General features: G+C 37.9%; 1 pseudogene; it reads left to right on the top strand.

The window, feature by feature from the left end:
• Positions 1-3,443: 3,443 nt before the first annotated feature.
• On the top strand, positions 3,444-4,120 carry LOC101317761 (small ribosomal subunit protein eS6-like; annotated as a pseudogene).
• The last annotated feature ends 3,846 nt before the right edge of the window (positions 4,121-7,966 follow it).

The following is a 7,966-nucleotide window of genomic DNA, read 5'->3' as shown; positions in this document are numbered from 1 at the left end:
GGGAGGGTGGGAGGGAGGGAGACACAAGAGGGAGGAGATATGGGGATATATGTATATGTATAGCTGATTCACTTTGTTATAAAGCAGAAACTAACACACCTTTGTAAAGCAGTTATACTCTAATAAAGATGTTTAAAAAAACAAAAAAAAAACTAGGCTTAGAGTTTTTGTTTTAGAAATAAAGGAAAAGGGAGAATGGAAGCCATTTAAATGGTTACAAAAGGTATTTCAGATTCTAACTATTTTTATTACAATGTCATATCTAACTCTTCCTTATCAGTGCCTTTTTTTCCTTGGAACTCTCACCATTTTTTTCAGGGGGAATATACAGCAACAAACAGAAAGTGTGACACACAGATGTGCACAGACAAACACACACACATATACACAACAAATATTATTTCTTATTTTATAAAAATGTCTGTCATCTTACACTGAAAAACAGAGGAATAATGTCAAGATGCAATTTACTGAAAGTCAATATTTAATGTCAAATAGAAGAAAGATGAAAGGGCTCTACTCTAAGTCATTGCTTCAGTTTGAAATTAAGTGGGAAACCTTGGAAGCTACTTTTACTGTTACTAGGTTCACATTTTGTAGCAGTTAACCAGAGAAAAGTAATGCAAAATGTTATATGCTGATTTTTCCTTCTCCACAAACTACTGAAATAATTCTCTTTGTAAAAGTAAAAATCTAACCATCAGTAAAGTTTAACCAGAGAAATGATACGAATAGGTAAAAAGCAATATTTCAACTTCTTGAAATTTATTAAAGTGGAGATTCATTTTCTACATCATCTTTAATGAGGAAATATTTAATTTAAATAAATATATTCTAAATAGAGCAAGTCAACAGATGTATCAGAGTAAATTAAAAAGTTGCACATTCTTGGGCTTCCCCCTTGGCAGTTTTATTTTTGGATTTGCCCTCTGTGGGTGACTGAATAATTTTCAGTCTTTATAGAGATTTAGAAAAAAAAAGTCTGAAAGGTTATTTCATATGTACTGAGGAAATTATGTGTATCATCAAAGTCTAGTCAGGAAACAGAAACCACCTGAGTAGTTAAAGAGACTTTAATGCAGAAAATTGATTCCGTGGGTGATGAAAGAGCTGAGACACCAAACAAGGGACACTGGGGCAACCCAAAGATTAACAACAGCAGGAAGCCACCCTCGCCCACAACTGACGGGATAAAAGGCAAAGGCAGTGTTCCCAGCACTAGTGGAAGCTGGAACCATAGTTTGGCCCACCTGCCAAGAGTTGGATTCATAAAGCTGCTGGCAGGGAAGGAGGAAGAGAGATACCCTGGCTTATTCCTCCCTATTGCCCCCTCCACAATCCAGTCTAAAAAGCATGGGAACCAGAGCTGCCTCTTGACACAGAGCAGAGCAGGGGGAGGGCAGGGAAGGGGTGTGAGAGCAAACAGATCCAGGACACACACATCATATAATTACCTGCTATGGTGGGGCTGGTGGAAGGGTGTGAGGACTGGTAGTGAAGAAAGGAACGTGGAATGAGTTGTAGCATTTATATTTTGGTAGAGGATATAAAATGGACCCTGAAGCTTTTATTCTTTTACGGGAAAATAATCAACGTGTTTGGGACCTATTCTGTCTCTTGATTTTTGCATTACACACTCGGCTTATCAATGCCGCTACAGTCTCATTTCTAGGTGGACACCTGGGAGCAGGGGCCACAACATTACCCTGTCTCACAACAAACTTCTGGTATTCCAGTATGATATCACAATGTTCTAGTGTTTTGCATACACACACGCACACACACATTTTAACTGACAGAAACATGATAGAACGTAAAATGTGATGGCTTCAGGAACCAGCTTTGTAAATTGTGCAACATAAGTTGTGATCCCAATGTTCTGTGAGAGTGTAAGATTCAAATCTATTCATCAAGACACTCTTTTTAAAGTAAATTTATTTATTTATTTATGGCTGTGTTGCGTCTTTGTTGCTGCTCCCAGACTTTCTCTAGTTGTAGCAAGCGGGGGCTACTCTTCGTTGAGGTGTGTGGGCTTCTCATTGTTGTGGCTTCTCTTTGTTGCGGAGCATGGGCTCTAGGCGCAGGCTCAGTAGTTGTGGCTCATGGGCTCTAGATTGTAGGCTCAGTAGTTGCGGTGCATGGGCTTAGCTGCTCCGTGGTATGTGGGATCTTCCCGGACCAGGGCTCAAACCCATGTCCCCTGCATTGGCAGGCAGATTCTAAACCACTGAGCCACCAGGGAAATCCCAAGATACTTTTAATATAATGAAAACTTTTATGGGTCAGGGGAAGACGTATCACAATGAGGTCAGATTTTGCTTCCCAAGCTATTTGGTCAAGAGGCCACATACCCCAGCTACTGATGGATTTGCTGAAGCCAACAGAAACAGGTTGGATGGGAGAGGAGAGAATGTGACTGCATTAGACCATGGGTGGGGGCAGAGAAGGACCCATTAGGACCTCCAGCTGGTTCCTATTCACTGAAGTTAGGGACTGACTCCTGTCTGGTGTGCAAAACCATTAAGGGGATATTATTACCCTTCATCTGATCTTGACAAGAGAATATTTTATGATTAAAATAAAAAGACAAACTGATTAAGCTGCATCTGGGTTAACTTTCCTAAATAACAAATTGGCAGACAGCCTGGAAACAATGTAAATTCTGCTGCATTAAAATTACAATCACAGCTGATTTTTCTTCTACCTAGTTGGCTACTGAGAAATAAAATTTTGATGGTTGTATGCCTCATGTAGAAAGGTAACATATAGTAAATTTTCACAGAAATTCCCATAGATGGGACTGGAGGTAACCACATAGGAAAACGGGGAGCCAGGAGAAAAAGCTACAGTGAGTGCTGGCCCTTTCCAGAGCACCTTCATACTCACAACACTGTTCTATTAAAAGGTCAAGAAAGGAGGCTTGCCAAGAACCCCTTCTTTTGGAAAGGTAAATACAGGAGTTTATTTGCATATTAAGTAATCATAGAAACATTTTACAGTATAGCTTTCATTCACTAAAAACTGGCACATGATAGTTTATTTGCATAAGCATTTTTCTTCCCCAACTGAACTTAGAACCCAGGGAACATGTTGCAAGAAAAATAACAATAAAATATTTTCTCTACCAACTTTGAAAAAAAGCCAAAGGAGTAACATCGTGGTGTGTTTGTTTGGCATCAAATGTGTTTTGACTTATTGTCTTTAGAAAGGGCCTAAAGGTTAAAAAAAAAAAAAAAAGGGAAAATAAGTCAAAATTGACTTTGTTTCAAGTCATTATGTACAACAGTAGTTTGGGATCATGCAAGACAGAAAAGTTTGGAAGGAGAGGTCATAAGAGATAGGTAAGACGACTTCATTTTGAAAGATGTCCAACACATACTTAGAAATATAAGATTGGCTCCCTCTTTCACAAGGCATCTCAGAGGAAAAGCAGCTCCTTCAGGATGAAGATAGGTATCTTCTTCCCAGTCACTAGCCGCCAGAAACTCACTGAAATAGACAATGAACAAAAACTTCATACCTTTGTTAAAGAAGCCTATGGACACAGAAGTTGCTGATGATGCTCTGAGTGAAAAATGGAAGGGTTATGTGGCTTGAATCAGTGGTGGGAATGACAAACAAGGTTTCCCTATGATCCAGTGTGTCCTGATCCATGGTCACGTTCATCTGCTACTGAGTAGGGGGTTTTCCTGTGATAGACCAAGGAGAATAGGAGAAAGAAATGGTAATTTGAGTGTTCTTAACTTGGTTATTTTTTAAAAGGGAGAGTAGGAAATTCCTGAAAGGATACTGCTGTGCCTCATTGCTTAGGCCCCAAAAGGCTAAAAGCATCTGTAAAGTTTTCAATCTCTCTAAAAAGATGATGTCCATCAAGATGCTGTTAGAAAATCACTGCACAAAGAAATTAAGAAACCCAGAACCAGAGTGTCCAAATTCTATGTCCTGTTACTCCATGCATTCTACACACTGCTCTGAAGAAACAGCTTACTAATAAAAAGAAGGAAGAGGTTGAAGAATACGCTAAACTTTTGATCAAGAGAATGGAAGACCAAGGAGAAATGCCAGGAACATTTCCAAGAGACAGAGGCTACTCTCTCTAAGAGCTTCTATGCTAGTCTGAGTCAAGTCAAAAATAAGATTTTCTAAGAGTAACAAATAAATAAGATCAGATTCAAAAAGAAAGAAAGAAAATATCGTATCAAAGCTTGGAAAAAATCAGGAGTGAAAATGTAAATTCTTTGCAAACACAGATAACATAAATAAAGTTAGAAGAGAAACAATGGGCAAGAAGGTTTGAACCACATATAAGAAACGAAAGATTGGTTTTCAGTAAACTTCTACCAATTAATAAGAAAAAGGCAAAGACTGAACAAGAATTTCACAGAGGAGGAAACAAAAATGATCAATAAACATAAGGAAAGACACTCAGTCCATTAATAGCCAAGGGAATGGATATTAAAAGCACAATATATATCATTTTATACCCTTCAGGTTAGCAATGAAATTTTTTTTAATTTGATGATGTCAAAATATTGTGTAAACAGGTTCAAGTGGCCACACACTTCACATGCCAGGCTCTCTTCAGCAGCTTTTCCTGGGAAACTTTCAAGGGACAGGAGCAGCTACCCTGGAACACCTCACAGCAATCTAGTAGAGCCCAACTCTGGGGTCTAGGAAAACAACTCAGATCCTTGGGCTATGATGCTTTTATGCAGCGGGATTGAGAAAGGCCAACCCCTTCTCTGCAGGGATTAAAAACCAAGTTTCAATAGCAACATCATATGCAGAACCTTTGCTACAGTTCTAAGCTGCCAGTTTGGTGTTCACAGTTGGAAGGAATGCCCTTTCTTGGGAGTCTGATAGGTGCACATAGTGGCAAGTCAGCAAAGAATCTGCCCCCGTGCTTTCATAGTTGAAGCAGTGGCCCCTCAACTGGCATGATGGAGTGAGCAACTGGGGTCCAAGCCTTGAGACTGCCAAGTATTGGTGGCCTTAAACATAGGTCATAGCCAGTTTCCATGGAGCTTTGCAGAAGCCCAGCTCTCTTTGGGAAGCCAATCTACAGGAGATCAGTTTTGGACAAGTTAACCCTTTCTTACCTCTCACAAGGATTAGCAAATGTTTGGGGAAAATGATGGTTTCATACAACACCAACAGAGGTTTTACATTTTACAGCTGTTTTGGTGGGGAGTGGGGTGGGCAAGTGACCTACTTCCTGTTCTCTGACAATGCCCCAAAGAGATTACAAGACCCCACAGAAGAATGGCTACAAGTTTCCAGTCTCTCCAAAGACCTCTATGCCTAAAACATAATCAAAAAAGCTGTAGAGTTACCCAGACCTGAATGGAATGCGTGGCTTGGACAATGGACATTTCAGTACTAACCAGTGGAAACAGATAACCAATATCCATAGATCTCAAGAACCCCTTGAAACTTGTTTATAATATTGGATCCCTGGTGCAACCTTGAAGAGGAAGAGCTTAAAGAATGATGAATGAGCTGCCCAGCAGCCCAATGGGAAGGGAAGAGTTGGACATCGAGTTGATTTAAAGAAAATAAAGAATTGCTATGTTTCTCACAAAAACATTTTAATTTACAAAGTTCAAGTCCAGGAAAATTTTCTCTTACTTTATCTTTTAACATATTATATCGTATTCAAGGGAAATAAATATTGCTTGAAAGGTTCTGTGATTTGCTAAAATTTCATAGTGGTTGTGAGCATTCGAGGTAAAACCAACTAGGTTTCAAATTACTCCATGATAAGTGCTTGAGGTATGATTTTTAATTTTTTAAGCTGTAGTTTCTACAAGTGTAAAATAGGGATTGTTATTAATCACTAAGATTAATGAAACAATGTTTATAAAGCACCTATTAGCACACTGATCTCAATCAGTGGTACCTTAAGGATAATATTCACATTACACGAAACTGAGAAAATAAAAAAGGGGAAAAGATCACCCATAAACTGATCACCCTAGCACAAGTACCATCATTTTGGATACTTTCCTTTTGAGGTAGATTTTTAACTTTAGGGATTGTTTTGTTATAGTTGCCATGCCAGCTTCACGAGGGTAGAACCTCAGCACGTTTCATAGTTAATGATAAAAATATTACTGAATTTTTGGGAATTCCCTGGTGGTCCGGTGGTTGGGACTCCACACTTTTGCTGCCGAGGGCCCAAGTTCAGTCCCTGGTTAGGGAACGAGGATTCCCACAAGCCGTGGAGCACAGCCAAAAAACCCCCAAAACCTGAATTTTTGAATTAATCGATAAGTTGGAGTTAGTTTGTATTTTTTCATATTTGGTCTGGTAATAAAATGCAAGAAGTTCTCAAATAGGCAGAAATGTTCTTTTAAAAACATATTTGATACAGTTTTTCCAAAAAAAATGAAGACTTTCATTTTTACATTGCCTATATCATTTCAAAATATTTCAAAAGCATGATTAGGCAACCTCAAATGTGTCAAGAATATTCTTCAACTCATTTTTAAGCACTCTACTTTTAAGCTTTTCGTTATTGTTCCTAATACATGTAAATAAAGATACTTTTTTTTAAAGTGGTATTGTATACGAAGAATCCAATTGCTTTATATATTTGAAAGGGCAGTTCCTCTTTTTTTTTTTTTTTTTTTGTCTCTTTAAAAATAAAATGGCCATATGCATGTGGAATTGCTGGCTTACTTAAGATTCTTGAAACGTGTTTTTTTCCCCAAGGATTTCCTCATATCCTTTCCGAGCCCAGTGAAGTTACTGCTTCAGCAAAAGGCACATCATTGCTTGCCATTATGCTCATTTTGTACTTTCCTAGATAGTGTTCATTTCCTTCCTATCATTAGTTAAGAGATGACTCAAGAGCAGCTTAGGTAGCCTATCCTCCAGCTCAGTACTCATTTAGAGTACCTGTGATATGTGGACAAGAGGAAGCTAACTTTTAAACCCATAAACTGAATCTGGGGGAGTTAGGGCAATCTCTAGAAGACATTCTGGGCCTCAGTCGGGAATATAGGCTTGCTGGTGACCCATCTCTTGACACTCTTTCCCATGTGCTTCCACACATACCCTGACTAAATCTTTCAGCAGAGACTAGCCAGGCCTCCTCCTTCTTCCTCTGGTTTAATGATAACTTAGCACCCCAGTGAGATTCATTTTCCCCCATGTTGGTAAGTCTCAATAATACCACAGACAAAACCAACATGTACAATCGTCCTTGATCCATACATTATTCCTCTTCATTCTTCATTTGTTAGTCTATTTGACTATTTTACTTATAATTGGCAGCTTTAACAACAGATTCTTGGGGGAAAATACAAATTAAATTTTGGTTTTAGATTTCATCATTGAATCCTGATTGAATAAAAATTCAAAGTTTCATGTACTTAGAGAAAGCACTATTAGAATTTCATTTTGCAGAATATATCCAAGTAATAGCTGAAATAAGTCCTTATAAACTGTCTCATTTCAGAAATACTGGAAAAACAAAAAGTAGGTACAGAGAAAAAAAAATTAAATCAGTAAATAGAAGCTATTTTCAAGTGATATGTATAACAAACATAACTACTCTTATAACTTGAAAATTAATAAGAGTAAAAATAAACAACTCATCTGTAGAACATTTCTTTAAGATAAGGCATTTAACAAACTTCTACTTCTTTCTCCCCACCCACCCCCTGCCCTTCATCATTTTGTTAATACAGTGTAAATGTTTAGCTTCACCTACTTGAGACTAAAACATTATTTTGAACATTTGGTGCTTTCTCTTAGGAATCATTTTGACATTTGTGCTGTACATTATAATTAAAATTAAAATAATTTTTTGACCTCTGTTTAACTGAAATGTTTAATTGAAAACAATGCTAGTTTCAGTTAAACACTAGTGTTGTTGCCCTATGACTACTTCACTCTTCAATTCTTAATTCTGATTCCTTTCTCAGTTTTCATGTACAGGCATACCTTGTTTTATTGTGCT

Source organism: Tursiops truncatus, chromosome 2 (genome assembly GCF_011762595.2).
Source record: "Tursiops truncatus isolate mTurTru1 chromosome 2, mTurTru1.mat.Y, whole genome shotgun sequence".
Taxonomy (NCBI): domain Eukaryota; kingdom Metazoa; phylum Chordata; class Mammalia; order Artiodactyla; family Delphinidae; genus Tursiops; species Tursiops truncatus.
This window is presented reverse-complemented; position numbering and strand designations above follow the sequence as displayed.